This window comes from Panthera pardus, unplaced genomic scaffold, assembly GCF_024362965.1.
Source record: "Panthera pardus isolate Hobbes unplaced genomic scaffold, ASM2436296v1 HiC_scaffold_7, whole genome shotgun sequence".
NCBI lineage: Eukaryota > Metazoa > Chordata > Mammalia > Carnivora > Felidae > Panthera > Panthera pardus.
Window position 1 is genome coordinate 42,739,202 of NW_026527002.1, and position 20,950 is coordinate 42,760,151.

The following is a 20,950-nucleotide window of genomic DNA, read 5'->3' on the forward strand; positions in this document are numbered from 1 at the left end:
GAAACAATTTAGTCCAATTTAACAAACGCTTCTTGAGTTCTGGAACATATGGGCAAGTGCTGAATAAACGTTCATTTGTTCACTTATCCAGTCAACCGATATTTATTGGGTCTCCACCATTTTTCCCACACTGTGTGAATTACTGGAATACATGTATACTCTTAGACATTCAGACATTGAGAATATAAACATGAATATGACATGGTCTTCATTTTGAGTTTGCTTTACTTACATGACCAAAGATGGCACCATTGGATGATTATAAGGCTTTGCAGAAAAGTAAATGACATGCTGTGGACACACAAAGAAAGAAGTAATTAATTCTGACTTGGATAGTACTAGAAAGGATTCACAGAGGAGATAATGTTCAGGGAAAAAATGAAGCATGCGGGGAGGTAGCACTGACACTCATGTTTGCTTTGTGAAAATTTTGTACTTTACACAACGTGTCATTAAAAATTAACATGCCGGAAAGTTTCCATTTCTGAAAAGATGGAGTAGATGTACTTTTTCCTATTTATCCTGCTAAGTGGGATAAAAACAACTAAGAACTCTTGGGGAAAAATGTATATATAAAACATAAGAAGACTGAAAGGTGGAAAGAAGGCAGACTAGCTAGGGACCTTGGGACCTGAGTTTCCTTGGGTTTTCTTTTTGCATCATATACCTCAGACTTGGAGCTGAAAAAGCTAGCAACTTGGAAATGCCAGTGAGTACAGACAAAAAAAAAAAAAAAAAAAAGGGAAAGGAAAAGCCCTAACAAAAGCCTGTTCTCTGTAGCCAAAGGACCAGGAAAGGGATAGTCTCTCAAGACAAAAAACTTAGAAAGTAACCATTCTACTCCAGTGAGACACTACAGAAAAACCATAGCTCTGGTGTGACCCATACCAACAAAAACAGAGTGGGTAGCGTAGGTTTCTGTCCTCACAAGGCTGTTACAGGGTATTCCAACACTCCTGCCAGGGTGGTGTGAGGGAAGACCCAGCAGGGAGCCAGGAGTTTCATACCTACCACCCATTAATGAGCCTCCCCACCCCAAGCCCCACCAGTGGAGTAAGTAGAGACCATGTGGGGAGCTTGGGCTTGTAATGCACCCCTCCTCTTCCCTGATGGCACAGTCTTAGAGAGACCCAGTGGAAAGCCAGGACTGTCACCGTTGGCAGCAGCAATGAGACCATCCCACTGCATTGTCAGTGGAGACCCTGTGGGGTATCTGGAACTCCCATCCTCACTCAGAATTTATAAGAAGATTCCCTCTTTGAATGTCAGTGGAAGCCAAGTGGGGAACTCAGACCCACCTGTAATGGCAGTGTTAAGGCAGCAGCACCCCCACCCTTTCTCCTACTGCAATGGTGTCAGAGAAAACTAGCTAAAATAGAAGGTTTAAATTACACCCATGATCTTATAATATGAAAATTCCTGTGTTTCAGTTGAAAATCACTTATAACAAAAAGAGCCAGGGAGATTTCAAACTGAATGAAAAAAGAAAATCAATAGATACCAACAGCAAGATGACAGAAATTTTAGAATTATCTGACAATGACTTTAAAATAGCCAAATAAAAATGCTTTAATGAGAAATTATAAACAGCTTGAAACAAATGAAGAAATAAAAAGCCTCAGAAAAGAAATAGAAAATCTCAGCAAAGCACAGTAAACATAAAGAAGAATCAAATGGAAATTCTATATCTGAAAAATACTGTAAGCAAAATAAGGATCTCAGTGAGTGTGCTCAATAGTAAAATGGAGGGGCGAAAGAAAAAAACCAGTAAACTGGATGATAGAGCAATCTGACCAGCAGAAGAAATAGGTGGCAAAAAAATAAACAGACCCACAGGGAGCTATGGTACTATAAGTAAAGATATAGCATCCATATCATCAGAGTCTCAGAAGGAAAGGAGGAAGAAATCAGGATTGAAAAATAACCCCCAAAGAAATAATGGCTGAAAACTTCCTAACTTTGATAAAGACATAAACCTTGATATTCAGGAAGCTGAGCAAAATCCCAATAGGAGAAGCCCAAAGAGATCTCTGCCAACACACAGCATAATCAAACTTCTGAAAACTAAAGACGAAAAATCTTGAAAGCAGCCAGAGAAAAATGACATCTTAACTATAAGGGAAAAACAATTAGAATGACAGTGGCTTTCTCCTCAGAATCCATGAAGGCTGAAAGATTGTGGCACAGTGTTTTTCAGGTATCAAAAGAAAATAACTGTGAGCCTGGAATCTTATCCCCAGCGAACATGCACTTCAGGAACAAAGGGGAAATCAAGACATTCTCAGGTAAAAGAAAACTATCTTAAGCAGACAGACCCTAAAAATGACTAAAAGAATTTGTTTCAGCAAAAAAGAAATGATAAAAGAAGGAGCTTTGGAACTTTAGGAAGGAAAGAACATGGTAAGCAAATATACATTGGTAAATGAAGTTTGCTTTCTTTTTTTTTTCCTGAGTTTTCTGAATATGTTTGATGATTGAGGTGAAAATTGTAATACTCTCTAAATGTGATTCTGAATGTAGGTGGATAAAATATTTAAGCAACTTATACTATAAACACAGAAAGGTAAAGGGATGTAATAGTAGGTAAGTTTACAATATGTTACTCAAACTGGTAAAAGGATGACACCAGTACACTAAGATGTTTTATATATGTAATGTGATCCATAGAGAAGCCACTAAAAAAGCTATGTAAAGAGATATACTCAAAAACAAATCAAAATGGAATTCTAAAAAATGTTCAAGTAACCCACAGGCAAGCAGGAAAAACCCCCCAGAGAAACAAATAACAGAGGAAAACTAGAAAACAAAAAATAAAATAGAAGACTTAAGCTCTAACATATCAATAACTACATTAAGTAAATGCTATAAATACCCAATTGAAAAACAGATTGGCAGAGTGGATTAAGAACATACCCAACTATATGCCATTTATAAGAAACTCATTTCAAATATAATAGTATATGCAAGTTAAAAATGAAAGGATGGGAAACACAAACAGTTGGTTCTCTGTATTTGTGGTAGCTAGTTAAGTCACCGTGAACACTGAATTGGGGAATACCAAATTGCTGCTCTTAGGGGAAATACAGAGTTAGGTTCCTGTGAGCCTCTGTTCACATTTTTGTCGACTGGTCAATACATGTTCTTGTTTTATGTGTAAAGACACCCTACTGCATTTATATTGTTGATCCATTAACTTTGAACTCACTGCCAACAGCACTGTGAGTCCTGATTCTAGCACACATTTTCTCTATAAGACATAACCTTCTTGATCTTAGGAATTGAAAACAGTACTTTAGCACTATTCTTGAGGCCATTTTAAGTAGGAGATCACTAACAAAAAGCACAAAAATGGGAAAAATGTGGTACTAAGTAGATTGTGAAGTGCATATTTGTTTATAGCTCGAGAGTTGAAATAAGAAGGCAGAGTATTGACTTGTTGGACTTTAGCTGGGAATATATGTGTCAGGCAACTCACTTTTTTGCTGCTCTGTGCATGTCCATGAGTGACTGCAAAAATACTGAAAGTATGATTTTTGGGTTACAAATAAATTTTACTGAGTGCGTAAATTAGCAAATATTGAATACATAAATAATGAGAACTGACTAGATCATTATAAAGATTAACCAAAAAAAAGCAGAAATAGCTATATTAATATCAGGTAAAGTAAACTTCAGGGCAAAGAAAATTATCAGATACAGAGAGAACATTATAGGATAAAAGAGTTAATCCATTAAGAATACATAGCAATTCTAAATGTGTAGGTACACACACACACACACACACACACACACATACACACACACCAGCTATAAAACCTGCATAGCAAAAATTGGTATAAGTTAAAGGAGAAATAGACAAATTCGAAGTTGTAGTTGGAGACTTCAATAACCCTTTCTCAACACATGATAGAACAGCTAGGCATAAAATCAGAAGATTATAGCAAAATTCAGCAATACCACCAACCAAAAAGATCTAATAAATATTTATAGAACACATCACCCAACAACAGCAGAAAACTGTTCTTTTTAAGTGCCCATGGAGCATTATATTAAGATAGGCCATATCTTGGCCATAAAACAAACCGTAACAAGTTTAAAATAACTGAACTTCTACAGAATGTGTCTTTTGACCATAATGACATAAAAGTGGAAATGAATAGCAGAAAAATAACAGGAAAACCTACAAACATTTGGAAACTGAACAACACACTTCTAAATAATGCATAGGTCAAAGAAGAAGTCTCAAAAGAAATTTAAAAAGACATCGAAGAGAATAAAAATGAAAATAGATCAAAATTCATGGTACACACCTAAAGCAGTGCTAAGAGGAAGATTTATAGTACTAAATGAGCATATTAGGAAAGAGGAAAAGTTTAATATCAATATACATTCCAATATCAAAAACCTAGGAAAAAAAAATAAACCCAAAGCAAGCAGAAGGAAGGAAATAATAAAGAGCAGAAATCAATGAAATTGAAAGCGGTAAGACAATAGAGAAACTTAAGGAAACAAAGAGTTGATTCTTTGAAAAAAACTAATAAAATTGACAATACTCTAGCAAGTCTGACAGAGAAAAAAAGGACTCAAATACCAATATCAAGAATGAAGCAGGAAATCACCAACTTCACACACCAAGAGCCTAATAAGGGATTACTGCAAGCAACTCTACATACATAAATTTGACATTGTAGAGGAAACAGACCAATTCCTTAAGAAACACAACTACCACAACTTACTCAACGTGAAATAAATGATTTGAATGGCCTTATAATGATTAAAGATATTGACTTTATAATTTAAAAACTGCCAAGAAAGAAATCTCTAGCTCCAGATGGTTTCACTAGAGAATTCTACAAAACATTTAAAGAATTAGCACCAATTCTATATAATCTAAACCAGAAAACAGAAAGGAGGGGAACATTCCCAGTTCACTTTATGAAGCTAGGATTACTGTGATGCCAAATGGCAAAAACAGAACAAAAATGAGAACTACAGACCAATGTCCCTCATGAATATAGACATAAAAATTCTTAACAAAATATGAGGAAATAGAATTTAGCAATGTAGAAAATGAACTATACTTAATGACCAAGGGGTGTTTATTCCAGGGCTGCAAGTCTGATTCAATATTTGAAAATCAATGCAATCCACTGTATTAACAGACTAAGAAAAATCACATGATTCTATCAATTGATGCAGTAAAAGCATTTGAGAAAATTCAGTACTCATTCATGATTAAAACTCTCAGGATGATAGGAATAGAAGGGGGCTTACTCAGTTTGATAAAGAACATCCACAAGAAACCTACACCTTACATTTTATTTAATGGTGAAAAACTGAATATTTTTTCCCAAGGATCAGAATAAAGTGTGAAGAATTTGTCTATTTGATTTCATGCTTTATTGTAATCAAGACTCTGTGGTATTGATGGAGGGATAGATACATAGATCAGTCAAGCAGAGCAGGTCTTAGAAATAGATCCATGTAAATGTGTCCAACTAATTTTCCACAAAGGTGCCAAAGTGATCCAATGAAGGAAAGATAGCCTTTCCAACAAATGGTGCTAGAGTATTTGGACACCATCAGTAACATATGAATCTTGACTTAAGTCTCACACATTATGTGAAAATTAACTCAGAATGGATCATGGGCTTAAATGTAAAGTGTCAAACTATAAAACTTTTAGAAAAAGACAAGGAAAGTCTTCAGCATCTAGGTCTAGGCAAAGAGTTCTTAGACTTGACACTAAGAGCATGATCCTTAAGAAGGAAAAGTGACAAATTGGACTAAATCAAACTTTAAAATTTTTGCTCCGTGCAAGACCCTGTTAAGGGGATGAAAAGACAAAATATAGATTGAGAGAAAATGTTTGCAAATCACCTAGTTGACAAAGGACTAGTCTCTAGAATATATAAACTCTCAAAACTTAACAGTTAGAAAGGAAGCAGTACAGTTTGAACTTGGATAAAAGGCAAGAAGAAACATTTTACTGGATAGGATATACAGATAGAAAATAAGCACCTGGAAAGACATGCATCATTGTCCATTAGGGAAATGCAAACCAAAACCACAATGGGACAGCACTTTACCCCTATCATAATGGCTACAATAAATAATTACCACAGTAACTGCTGGCAAGGATGTAGAGAAACTGGATCACCCATACATTGTTGGTGAGAATGTAAAATGCTACAGCCATTCTGGAAAAGAGTTTGATAATTTCTTTAAAAAACTAAACATGCAACTACCAGGCAATCTAGCATTGCATTCCTGGGTATATATCCCAGAGAAATGAAGATTTATGTTCATACAAAAGCCTGCACACTAATGTTCATAGCACTTGTACATGTAATAGCCCCAAACTGGAAACAACCGAGCTATCTTCTAAGGGGTGAATGGTGGAACAAATTGTGGTATATCCATGCAGTGGAATACTACTCAACAATAAAAAGGAACAGACCATTAATACAGGCAATGACCTAGATGAAAAAAAGCATCCCTAAAGTTACATATGTGCTATTTTATTTATATAGCATTCTTAAAATGACAATAGAAATGGGGACGATAGTAGTAGTTGTTAGGATTAAAGGAAGAGGTGGTAGTGGTGAGGCTGTGGATATAGCTGTAAAAGAGCAACAAGAGGGTTGCTTGTGTTGATAGAAATGTTCTGTATCTTAACTGTATCAGTGGCAGTATTCTGGTTCTGACATCGTACCATAGTTTTGTAAGATGTTACATTGGGAGGAAATGGGTAAAGGGTACATGGGATCTCTCTGTATCTTTCTTGCAACTGCAAGTGAATCTACAGTTATCTCAAAATAAAAAGTATAATTTTAAAAACTTAATATACTTTAGTGTAGTTCCCTTACCTGTTGTTGATAATCTTAAATCTTTTTGTCAACTGATGATACACTGGTCAACAAATACTTATTCTGAATTTCTGCATTACATTCAGCATTTTGGTGGCTGGAACTATTAGGAGTACAAGATATTATATTATTAGGAGTATAGAAGTATATGATTTACAGTACATACAAACTAAAGTGTGCGTGTGTGTGTGTGTGTGTGTGTGTGAAAAGCATGTGCAAATATATCTAAGGGGTAGACATAACTCTCTTCTTTAAATATTTCTTATGTTCCATTGTAAATTGTAAGAGCTATAGAATAAAGTGGTACTTGTAATCCTATTCAGCTCTTAACTCACCAAGAAGAAATCCTTTCTGAGGATATGTAGGTTCACTACAGTACTAACCATTGTATTGTCAAATCCATCTGAATTATGCAAAACAAAAGAAAAACAAATGGCCTAGCTAAGGTTTGGCAGCTGCAATAAGGAACCTATCAATTTGAGGTTTGTTGTAATGGATTATATTTAAAAGAACATTCTTCCAAGTAATTCTAGTGCTTGGGATGAATGAAGAATCATGTGAACAATCTGCAACTCATCTCCAAAAATTGGGAAAAAAAATAAAATTCTTGCCAACTTTTCCTTGGTCCGTATTTATGTAATATATGAATGTTTAGCATTTAAAATTCTTTCCTAATTATCATTTCATTTGCCTGTAGAATCTCTTTGAAGAACTATTTTCACAACTAAATTTTAACTAGAATAACAATTCATGAATATGTTTTTCAGGGGTCTGGCAGAAAAATAGATCCTATCAGATCTCATGGTTTAAAGGAATTCTTACAGATTTAGGTGAAATAGATGAAGATTTCTGTCTTTATGGAGTCAGGTAGTTGTCTTTCTATGCAGTATCCAACACCAGCTTGCTGTGTAATAAAAATGAAACCATGAAAGCAACAAGGCAAAAGTAAAGCTTCGTGGAAGTCTGAGACCATTTGTGAAGCTGCTGTATTACAGATCACAGAGCAGGTAGTTAGCAAATGCCAAGTGCCTCCACAGGCAAGGCACCACTGCACCCCGCCAAGACTATCAGACTAGTGGCTTCAGGGGTCATGTGGTACGCAGCCTGGTTGGACGCAGCAGCCGTGGCCACTACGTGTTGTCAGTGCTCTAGGGACACAGGAAGCAGCAGTGAACAAAACGCATGGCAACTCCCACCCTCATGGAGTTTTCATTCAAGGCAGAAATATGCACAATAAGCTAAATGGATAAGTGAATTTTATATTATGTTTGGAAGTGACATGTTCTATGCAGAAAAATAAAGCAAGGAAGGAGGAAAAGGACAGCTAGAATTAGGGGGGAGGTCATTGCAAGTTTGAATAGAGTTGTCAAAGAAAGATTCATGGAGAAGTGAATTTTGAGCAAAGCCTTGGATGCACTCTGTTCCCTCCGGGTGAGAGTGTACAGGCAGAGGGAATAGTTAGTACAGAGGTTTTGAGGTGGGAACATTGGTTGTCAGCATGGAGGCCAGAGTGACTGGAGCAGAGGGAGGGAATAGTGGCGATGAGGTCTGTATGCAGCAGGGGCCTTGTGGGCCACCCTGTGGATGGAAGCTCTTACTCTGAGCAAGATGGGAAACACTTTGAGGGCTCTAAGCAGGGAACAACATAATCTGAGCAGATAGCTTTGGTATGAGCCCTACAGTGCCTTGCTAGTTAGGAAGCAGCTCAAATACCATATTGAAGCAATTCCGATAAAATGCTAAGTTAGGGTTGCGGTTGGGGGAAAGGGTGGTTAGAGTGAAAAACCCACAACACCTTGACAAGGCATTTCTTTCTTTTCTTTCTTTCTTTGTTTTCTAAAGTAGGCTCCATACCCAGATGAACGTGGGTCTTGAACTCATGACCCTGAGATCAAGACCTGAGCCAAGGTTGGGCACTGAACTGATTGAGCCACCCAGGCACCCCACCTTGACAAGACCTTTCTATTATTTTTAAGAAAGTGGAGGTAGTGGCACAGAAGATCTAGTCTTGTAATACAAAAGTCTTATTTCTAAAATAATTGTTGGACAAAAACAATGAAACCCATCACAGGACGTCTATTTTAGTAGGTGATGCACTATATCTACCGTTAGCATGGTATCTTAAAATTTTGAGCATCACAAAATAGCCAAAGCTGGGATTGCAGCTTGGGTTCCTCCCACTGGAAAAAACAGCTGGAAACAGAAAATGTTCCTAAGAGGAAGGGAGTCTGAGAAGTAGACAGGACTGAAATACGTGAACTTTTCTGAACTTTTTGTCCTTTCCTTGATGATGTGCTTTAAATACTTCTGTGGGTTTATTGAGACTTTAATAAATACACTTCTTTACATCTTAATAAAGTCAGATCTACCTAGCTGAATAGCGTAGTTTTGTAGCCTGTAATGTCTAAGACCTCATGACCTGAGTACACTTTTATATCACTCTGAATTGGTATTACTAAGGGTATAAATTTCCTTAAGAAATGCTTGTGTAGACTTTAAAATAATGAATAAAATAACACACCTGGCTAAGAATTATTGCATTAGATTCACATTTCTCTAGGTAAAGGGTCTGTCAGCACATTCATTACAGGCACATATTTTCAGGTTGAAACTTGGCATAGCAGTTCTCAAGAAGAAAGAGATTCAAGTAAAATGTGAATAAAATCTTTCTTTTCTTTTGTTTGAAGGAGACATTCCCTTCGTATCCTGATACAGCTGTATCCCACAAACTTTGGGAATCTTGATTTTTGGTTTGTTTTTAGAAACACAATAAGTGCTTTTGAAAAACAGTTTATCTTTGGATGTAAAGGTAGGAAAAAAACCCTTTTGATGTTTGGCAACAGATTTGCTTAAGAACAGAAATGATTTAAAGGACTTTTAAAAAAGAGCCAGTGTTGTCTATTTTTTTTTTTCTTTTGGAGATCATAATCACACTGAAAATTGAAACACTGATGCCTTTAAAGGTGCAATTTATCCAGCCTGTCCCCTGGAACAAAACAAGAATACCCACAAAGGCGACACCCTCTTTGGAAGAATAAACACTAAGGGCATGCATATTTGTTGAGAATTTGAGAAGATACATGAGTCAGATAAAAGAAAGTGTATCAAAAAGCTTTTACAATCTTTATAATTTTGAGGTCATATGTGCAAGTGAGATATCACTCAAAAAGGGTATATAGTAAAATGTAATTTTCCCTCTTCCTCCTTGAACTAAGTCACTGGATTTCTCTCTCCACCGAGGCACCTCCTGTTCTCAGAGGCATCTCCTGTTGTCAGTGTCTTATGTATTCTTCAAGAGAGAGCATATTCTTTTTGTGTGTGTAGTAGGAATTTACCCAAGGGATACAGGAGTGCTGATGCATAGGGGCCCTTGTACCCCAATGTTTATAGCAGCACTTTCAACAATAGCCAAACTATGGAAAGAGCCTAAATGTCCATCAACTGATGAACGGATAAAGAAATTGTGGTTTATATACACAATGGAGTACTACATGGCAATGAGAAAGAATGAAATATGGCCTTTTGTAGCAACGTGGATGGAGCTGGAGAGTGTTATGCTGAGTGAAATAAGTCATACAGAGAAAGACAGATACCATATGTTTTCACTCTTATGTGGATCCTGAGAAACTTAACAGAAGACCATGGGGGAGGGGAAGGAAAAACAAAAAGAGAGGGAGAGAGCCAAACCATAAGAGACTCTTAAACTGAGAATAAACAGGGTTGATGAGGGGTTGGAGGGAGGGGAGGATGGGTAATGGGCATTGAGGAGGGCACCTGTTGGGATGAGCACTGGGTGTTGTATGGAAACCAATTTGACAATAAATTTCATATTAAAAAAATAAATAATCAAAATAATAAAAAAAAAGGTAGGTTACTATACATTTTGTTCTGCAACTTATTTTGTTCTTCTGGCATTTCATCTTGGAGGCTGTTCAATAGTTGTTCATTGAGAGCACTTCATTTTTAATAGCTTCGTGTTCTACCTCACGGCTGTACCATAAATTACTTAGTCTATGATAGGCTACAGAGGGCATTTAGGCTTTTTCACACGTTTGCTGTTACGAACAATGTAATAGTGAAAATCTTTGTATGTAGATCAATTTGTCTGATTATACATGTAGGAAAATTTCTAGAAGATGAATTTTTGTATTAAAAAGAACATGCATTCTATAGACTGCTCTCCATAGAAACTGTAGACTCCCAGCAGCGATATCTACTTCCCCTTTCCTTTGTCACCACAGTGTGTACCAAACCTTATGATCTTTAGCAGTCTGATGGACGGAAATGGTACCCTGCTTTAATTTGCATTTCTATCATGAGTGATGTTGAGAGCATCTTTTCCTAAGTTTAAGAGTCATTTGTATTTTCTATGAAATGTCTGTTGATATCTTTTATCTCTCTTTTTAAAGCATTATTGGTCCTTTCTTACTGATTTGTGAGAGTTCTTAATGCATTTATGAAGTTAGCCCAATATTTTATTATTTGTAAATATTTTTCTTAGTTTCTTAGTAATTTGTCTTTTGACATTTTTTTGTTTTTTTGCTATGAAGAATTTTTTATTTCTATTTATATGAGTCAAATTTATCAGTCTTCTATGGATTGAGTTCTGTGATATAACCAGAAAATCTGTCACCACTATGAAAATATTTTTAAAAATCTTCTAATTTTATTATAATATTTTAAGAGTTTTCACATTTAAATATTTGATCTATCTGGGATTTATTTTGGTGTAAGGTATGATATAGAGATCCAACTTATTTTTTTCCCCACTTAGCTATGAAGTTTATTGTTTTCATACCACTTGTTGAATAGTTCATTTTATCCCCATGGGATTCAAATTCACTTATCACATTTAAAATTTCTAACTGTATTTGAATCTGTTTATGGACCCTCTACTCTGTTTATCATTGATCTTTTTGTCTGTTCACAAATCAGTAACTCATCATATTAAATATTACAGCTTTGCAACATGTTTTAATATTTTGCAATGCTAATCCTTGGTCATTTGTATTCTTTTTCAGAATATTCCTGATTATTCTTGCTTATTTTTCTTGTGAACTTCAGAATCAATTTGTCCAGTTTGAGACAGTGCAAGTGTGTGTGTGTGTGTGTGTGTGTGTGTGTGTGTGTGTGTGTGTGTGTGATTATGTTAAGTTTATAGATAAAAATTTAGGGAGAACTGACATATTTAATATGCATAATTTTCTTATTTTTGAACATGTTTCATCTTCTCATTTGTTAAATTCTTGTGTGTCCTTCAGTAACACTTAAGAGTTTTCTTCATATATAACTATACATATTTCTTGTTATACATTTTTTAGCTATTTTATAACCTTTGGTTGCTATTTTTTTAATGTTTATTTATTTTTGAGAGAGAGAGAAAAAGAGAGGGCATGCACCTGAGCATGGGAGGGGCAGAGAGAGTGGCGGGGGTGGGGGGGAACAGAGAATCCAAAGCAGAGCCCCATGCTGACAGAAGAGAGCTTGACGTGGGTATCGAACTCACAAACCATGAGATCATTACTGAACCGAAGTCAGATGTTCAACTGACTGAGCCATCCAGGTGCCCCTTGTGTGCCATTTTAAATGTAATCTACTAATCCTTTATATCCACTAGGAGTGTTGTTTGTATTCATATACAGTAGCAATGTCACTGTGTTTATATTCATCTACTTTAATGTATTCTCTTATCGATTATAGTTTCTCAGCGGATTCTCTTGTGTTGTCCAGGTAAATAATCATATTGTCTGAAAATAATGATAATTTTATCATATCCTTTTAAATTTTACCCCTGTTTTTATTGTCTGATATTACCAGAGAATTCATGGTGGTCATAGTGGACATCCTTCAACTTGACTTTAATAGGAATACTAATAGTGTTTTTATTAAGTAAAATATGATGGTTTTTGAGATACAAGAAGGATGTTTTATGCTAAGAGAGAATGCATTTATTCTTAGTATAGTATATGGTAAAAAAATTTTGTCAAAAAGATGTCGAATGTTATCAAAAGTTTTATTTCATAATCTGTGGAGATGGTCATTTAATTTTCTTGGTTGCATGTTTCTGTGTGCTGTCTATCTATATTGGGGTTTATATCTTCATAAAGGTTATTTTGAGGCTTTCTTTTTTGCTATGCTCTAAAACACTGGCAGTGGGGTTATCTGTTTTTGAAGGATTTGGCAAGATTTCCCTTGTGAAACCAACTGAGTGCTGAACTATCTTGGTGGGAATAAATGTTTGACAATTTGTCCTACTTTTTCTGTGGACATTGATCTGTTAAATTTTCGATTTCATCGGGGGTGAGATTTCTTAGAAAATAATCCATTTCATCATAGCTCTCAAATTTACTAACAATGAATGTGCAAAAGGGTGTTTTAGGATTCTTCTAATTTCTTCTTTTTCTGTGATTTTCTCCCCCTTTAATTCTTTCCTTCTAAAGAAATTAAGCAAGGGGCGCCTGGATGGCTCAGTCGGTTGAGCGTCCGACTTCAGCTCAGGTCACCATCTCGGGGTCCGTGAGTTCGAGCCCCGCGTCGGGCTCTGGGCTGATGGCTCAGAGTCTTGAGCCTACTTCCGATTCTGTGTCTCCCTCTCTCTCTGCCCCTCCCCCGTTCATGCTCTGTCTCTCTCTGTCTCAAAAATGAATAAATGTTTAAAAAAAAAAAGAAATTAGGCAAGCTTAAGGTTTTCTTTTCTATTTCTCTTCTCTTTCCATCTAAGAAATAGCCCTTTGATTTACTTCTTAGTTCTTGTATGTTCTGTTTTTCTAACTCATTAATTTCAAATCTATTAATTTCTATTTTATTTTTTAATTTAATATTTTTATTCAAGTGTAATTATCACTCTGTTATATTATTTTCAAGTGTATAATATAGTGTTCAGCAACATTTGGGGCACCTGATTAAGTCAGTTAAGCATCCAGCTTCTGCTTGGGTCATGGTCTCACTCACGGTTTGTGGGTTCGAGCCCTACATCAGGCTCTGTGCTGACAGCTCGGAGCCTGGAGACTGCTTCAGATTCTGTGTTTCCCTCTTTCTCTGCCCTTCCCCTGTTCACCCACTGTCTCTCTCTGTCTTTTAAAAATAAACATTAAAAAAAATGCCATACATTTCTTGGTGTTGATCAAAATAAGTGTGCTCTTAACCCCCTTTATCTATTTAACCCCTCCACCCCCTACCATTGGCAGTGATCAGTTTGTTTTTTGTATTTAAGAGTTTGATTTTTTGTCTCTTTTTTTGTTTTGTTTTTTTTGAATTCCATATATGAGTGAATCATATGGTGTTGGTATTTTATGATATATGTCTTTGTCTTGGTATTTAGTTTGTCTTTCTCTGACTTCAATTAGCATTATACCTTCTAGGGATGTCCATGTTGTTGCAAATGGCAACATTTCATTCTTTTCTATGGCTGAGTAATATTTCATTGCAAATATATACTACATCTTCCTTACCATTCATTGATTGGTGGACACTTGGATTGCTTCCATATCTTGGCTATTGTAAATAATGCTGCAATAAACATAGGGGTGCATATATCTTTTCAACTTAGTGTTTTTGTTCCCTTTGGGTGAATAGCCAGTAGTGGAATTAGTGGATCATACGGTAATTTTATTTTTAATTTTTTGAGGAACCTCTGTACTGTTTTCCACAGTGGCTATGCCAATTTGCATTTCCACCAGTAGTGCACAAGAGTTCCTTTTTTCCCACATCCTCACCAGGACTTGGTATTTCTTGTGTTTTTGATTTTAGCCATTGTGACAGGTACAAAGTGATCTCTTGTTGTGGTTTTAATTTGCATTTCCCTCATGATGAACGATGTTGAGCATTTTGTCATGTGTCTGTGGGCCACCTGTGTGTCTTCTTTGCAAAAATGTCTATTCAGGTCTTCTGCCCATTTTTAATTGGATTATTTGTTTTTTATGTTGAGTTTGTTTTGCACATGGTTTCCTTCACTGTGCAAAAGCTTTTTATTTTGCTGTGGGCCGACAGTTTTTTTATTTATTATTTTTTTATTTTTTATTATTTTTTTAAGTTTATTTATTTTGAGAAAGAGAGAGAGAACACAAGTAGGGGAGGGTCAAAGAGAAGTAGAGAGAGAATCCCAAGCAGGCTCTGCAACATCAGTAAAGAGCCCGATGCAGGGCTTGAACTCAAACTGTGAGACCATGACCTGAGCTGAGGTCAAGAGTTGGATGCTTACCCGACTGCACCACCCAGGTGCCCCTGTGGGCCAATAGTTCAATTTTGCTTCTGTTTCCCTTGTCAGAGGAGACATATCTAGAAAAATGTTTCTATAGCCAGTGTCGAAAAATTTACTGCCTATGTTTTTTTCTAGGAATGTTATAGTTTCAGGTCTCTTATCTAGGTCTTTAATCCATTTTGAGTTTATTTTTGTGTATGGTGTAAGAAAGTAGTCCAGTTTAATTTTTTGCATGTGGGCTGTCCCAGTTTTCCCAGCACCATTATTAATTTCTTCCTTTTGTCATCCATTTCTTTTTTTTAAACTTGAATCGAGTGCTTAAATCATATCTTTCATTCTTCCTTGTTTGTTAGTATTTTTAGCCATATCCCCTACATAATAGTCATCTTGTCTTTCTATATAGTTAAATCTATATATTGCTTTTCTTTATCATTATCTTTTAGATATCCTGCATTTTCAGTTTTGATTTCTTTCTTCTTTGATGCAAAAGTTAACAGAACCTTAAAAATATCCTGATGGTAGAGATTTTTTGTTTCCTAGTTTTGTTATTTTTAAGTTTTATTGTGTTATGATCACAGATGTATATATTCCTTCTCCAGTTTTGGAACTTGCTGAAGTATTCTTTGTTCCCAAATAGTCAGTGAATTTACCAGTGAATCTTGGAAAGAAGGTATATTCTCTATTTTCAGAGTGTATTACTTAGGAATACCTTGTTTTATTTATATTTTGTATATTCTGTATATTTATACTTTGTATATTTTGTATGTTTGTTATGTGTGATTGTTTTGGCTATATACTGGAAAAAACGAATTAAAGTTTCACATTGCTGAGATTTTATTTTCAAGATTAAAACTTGTATTTTCTGTAGGTTTTTTTAATGGATAGTGATGCTATGTTTTTGGGTACTTAGATATTCATAACAACTAATCACCATTTTGGCTTGTACCCTTTAATATCATAAGCAGTCTTTTTTTTTTTAAGTTTTATTTATTTGAGAATGAGAAGGAGTGGGAGAGGGGCAGAGAGAGAGGGGGACAAAGCATCTGAAGTGGGCTCTGTGCTGACAGCCAAGAGCGTGCTGCAGGGTTCAAACTTATGAACTGTGAGATCTTGACCTGAGCCAGAGTCAGAGGAGCCACTCAGGTGCTCCGGTCCTTTTTCATTTAATGCATTTTACTCTGCATTCAAACTCATCTGATATTAATATCATGACCCTTCTGTTGTTTGTGTTTCCTATTTTCGCCTTTGCCCTTCTTTTTATTTTCAGCCTCCCTGAGTTACTGAATCTAAGATGTTGGATTACAGCAGATAGTTGGGTTTTGCTTTTGAGATTCAGTCTACGAGCCTTTTAATAGGTATGTTTAGACCATGTGTATTTATGGAATGAGTGGTTGGTTTTAGTTTTGTCATCATACCTTTGTTGTTGTTAAATTCACAACATGAACTGTATTTCTGCTTTGTGTGGTATGTGTATTTTTTGGTAATTTGGGAGATTTGTATTTTTGTTTTAGCAGTTATCCTTATAGCTGTATCTTTACATAGAACAGTGTAGCACTGGGGAACTTGGAAACTTCCACTTCTTCCTACTACTCCCACCCCAAACTTGATGATATTGTATTCTTCATTAATATCTCTTTACATTTGAATATACATATAACTCTAACACTTGATTTAAGTGGTACCTTTGACCTCAAATATATCAGGAATAGAATATGTTCATCAGGAAGTCACTACAAACTCATCTGGTGGCTGCTTAACCAATGAAGACATATGATATCTCAGTAATAAGAACTCAAGAAGTAGGATAGTCCTAGTGTCTCCACAGTGTCATCAGGACCCAGCTTTTTATGTCCCTTTCACTTTGCAATCCTCAGAAGGTAGGCTTTTATCTTCATACTTATCTCTTCTTGGTTGCATTTATAGGGATAAATTTGCTATATTGTTGTGGCAAGAGCTACATAAGTGCTGTTTTGTTTTCTTATACATATATTTTTTTCTCAGCAAACTGTGTAGCTTTATTGAGAGGATTTAAGCCAAATTGTCAATATAATAAAACATATGTGGCTTCAGCTTTGTCTTCTTTTTAATTTACGACTGTCCATCACCTGCTTCCGGAATTTTAGCAAGTGCTGGGTTAGGGTGGAGTCTTCCCTTTCACATCAGGGCCATCTCCATGCTCATCCGGTCTTTCCCAGACCCATTTTCTGACTTTCACTTTCCAGTTCAGGTTCTTGGTGCTCCTTCTCTCTCTTGTCCAGGCTCAAAATCTGAATTCTCAGTGTTGGTTCCTCTTGTTGTGATGTTTTTTTTCACCTTGTTGCTGAGCAACAGGAGTTCATCCAGCTTAGAAGATTCTTTTTCATCTCCCCTTCTTCTAGATCTTGATCTTACTTGTGCACTCATATTTTGCAACTAAAACTCCTGGGAGGATGATCAAGTCTCAGACAGTGAGAAAGAATCCAGACAGTAAGATGTGACTTGCACAGCTAGGCACCCAGAACACATTCTTAGGTTTCTTCGTAAGAGGAAGGAAACAAATATCCTCTCATGTCTCACTGGCCAGAGTTGAATCACATGTTCATGCTAAAACCATTTACTTTGTGGGAAATCGATTTACCAAGACTGGCTTAGACTGATCAAGGATCATTCCCTAGAGTTGGGGAAAGCCTCCTAGCTCTACCAACAAAAAAATCAGGGAAAGAGTTATGTAGGTCACCATTGGTATCTGTTGCCCCTGCCTCTATGAGATGAGGAAATCAGCAGAAGTATACTGCTACCAACTTTCTTGTCCCCTTGCTCTCTCAACTTTTGTTAATTATACATTGCTAAGTGTTAGGGCTTATAACATATCCAATTCTTTTTTTCAAGAGGTATTTATTTATGTATTTATTATTTTTATTTCGGTATAGTTAGCATACATTGTTACATTAGTTTAAGATGTACAATATGGTGATTCAACAATTCTATATATTACTCAGTGCTCATCAAGATAAGTGTACTCTTAATCCCCTTCATCTGTTTCACCCATCCCCCATCCACCTCCCTTTTGGTAAAAACCAGTTTTTTTCTCTGTAGTTAAGAGTCTGTTTTTTGGTTTGTTTCCCTTTTTTGTTTGTTTATTCATTTGTTTTGTTTCTTAAATTCTACCTGAGTGAATCATACGGTGTTTGTCTTTCTCTGACTGACTTATTTTGCTTAGCATTATGCTCTCTCGATCTATCTATGCTGTTGCAAATGGCAAGATTTCAATTTTTCTATGGCTGAATAATATTCCATTGTATATTATATACCACAATAGACACATGAAAAGATGCTCAGCATTACTTATTGTTAGGGAAACAGAAATCAAAACTACAATGAGATATTATCTCATACCTGTCAGCATGGCTAAAATAAAAAACACAAGAAGTAACAAATGTTGGTGGGGATGTGGAGAAAAAGGAGCCCTCTTGTGCTGTTGATGGAAATGCAAACTGGTGCAGCCACTGTCAGAAACAGTAGGGAGTTTCCTCAGTAAATTAAAGATAGAACTATCACACGATCCAGTAATCACACTACTTGGTATTTACCCAAAAATATTAAAATGCTAATTTGAAAGGATTTTATGCAGTCCTATGTTTATTGCAGCATTATTTGCAATAGCCAAATTATGGAAGCAACCCAAGTGTCTATCTACAGATGAATGGATAAAAAAGATGTGGTATATATAACATATCCATTCCATCCTCCTGTAACCATACTATCTATATTTGTTTTGGTCTTAGAATTCACTGTACTGTGAATTTAGTACTACTATTAGTTATTTTAGCTAGAGTTTTTTCATTCATTTCTTGATTGGCTGAAGCTAATGTACTGGTTTCTTCCAGGTTAAAGGGGAGGCAGGGAATCAAATTCTTTGGGTTCTTGAATGCTCAAAGATGTTTGTCAGCTGTCATTATACTCAAACACCTCTTTTATTAGATATAAAATACTTGGTCGTAAAGTATTTCTTTGAGAATTTTTCCCTACACAGGGAAAAATTTATGGATTTAATCCTATTCCATTGTCTTGATTATGCTGTTTGGAGATACCAGTTATGTATATGTTTGATTTACATTTTATAATGTTCATGCACATCATTTTGCTATAATTATTTGAAAAAATTTATTTTTGCTATGATCTCTTTTAACTCAGTTGTTTACATTTTATTCTGACTTTTTTTTTTCTTATTTGTGTCATTTGTGATCCTTACTTTGTTTTCAGCAATATTTAGTCTCTTTGAGCTGTCTTTCGTGTTGATCTTCATTCTTCTGATGGTTTTATTTTTCTCATCCGTTTAACAACCTTGCTGATGCATAAGTCATCTCTTTCTATTGCCTCACTTAATTTTATTTGAGCGCTTGTATATTTACATTAAATTTTTGTTTCATAGAGGCATTTGTTTATTTTTTATTTCATGGCATTTTATTTGGCTACAATTTTCATCTGTTCTGTGGCAATATTTTTTGTATGCCTCCCCTTTTTTCCTGTTCTTTTTTTTCCTCTTTTTATGGCTTGTATATAATTTTTCCCCCTTTTTAAGAGTTACCTTAAATGAGGCATGCTTTTTCTGGATCAGCTATTTGTATAAGATGTATAGGGGACAAGGATTAATGCTCCATTCCAGACTAAATAACAATTGTCTTTATGACATGAGGTTTATGTGTGAGTGTTTTTTAGTTTTTACTTTCCTTCTCACTCCTTTGTCTTCAGCTTTCTGACAACATGGCATTCACTTGTGATTTGTTATTCATTCCCAGTTACCTGCTTTCTTTTGTGCCAAGGTTTGTCCAAAACATCTCTCCTGCTGTCAGCTCATGCACCTAGAAGCATTATTCCAAAAAAAGAGATAGATAGTATTTACTATGAGGGTGTCACACTTTGGTGAATGGTCCTCTGCTGGTTTTGTCTCAGATCCATAGCCACAGGTGCTCTCTTTTGATATCTTCCTGCAACCCTGTTTGAGCTGTGACACAAAGTTTACATGTCAATTGCAGGGGAAATGATATATACCTTGTTCTTTCGGATGCTGTAGTTGTTGACTTGTTCAGACTCTTACAGTTTCTCCTGAAAATAGCAGGAATTAGGAAAGGCTGGCCAAGAGTCCTCTCTCCACCTGTTTCTACAGCCATGTTATGACTTTCTGTTCTCATGACATAAAGGTATGACTGCATCTGTGGTCTTTTATGAAACAATATAAAATGTCCTCCTAGCAACTGGCACCCTAAATCCAGAAAGTAACCAGATTTGCTTTAGGAATATATATTTCTCCAAAGCAAGATCCGTATAAATGGTGTCTTTATCTACAATGCCTAGCACAGTGTCTATTTTGTATATTACAGCCTCTGGGGGAATATTTTCCTAATGGAAGAATAAATATACAGAAGTGGCTTATATTAGGTTCCTAGAGCTTCTGTAATAAATTACCACAAAGTTGGTGACTTACAATAACAGAAATTTATTCCTTCATAGTTCTGGAGGGCAGACGTTGAAAGTAAGGTGTTGGTAGGGCTTTGCTCCATTTGGAGGCTCTAGGGAGGAGTCATCCTGCCTCTTGCAACTTTTGGTCGTTCCAGGTGTTTCTTGGCTTGTGGTTGAATAACTCTTAGTCTCTATGTCTGTCTTCACATGGCCTTGTCCTGTGTGTTCTGTGTCTTCTCCTATTCTGTCTCTTCTAAGGACACTTGTCATTAAATTTAGTGCCCACCAGCTAATCTAAATGATCTCATCTCAAGATCCTTAATTATATCTGCAAAGACTCTTTCTCCAAGTTAGGTCCTATGCATAGGTTCTGGGGGTTTGGATACATACATAATTTTTTAGGGACCGCTATTCAAACTCACTTTACCGGTATTTCTTTTTG

At 35.9% G+C, this 20,950-nt stretch overlaps 1 protein-coding gene and 1 pseudogene across 6 annotated transcripts in view; one reads left to right on the forward strand and one right to left on the reverse strand.

Annotated features, from left to right (window-relative positions):
* The window catches only part of CPQ (carboxypeptidase Q), a 545,816-nt gene that overhangs the window by 19,466 nt on the left and 505,400 nt on the right, over positions 1 to 20,950 (forward strand). The window lies entirely within an intron of this gene.
* LOC109278072 (P antigen family member 4-like) lies at positions 17,158 to 17,472 on the reverse strand (annotated as a pseudogene).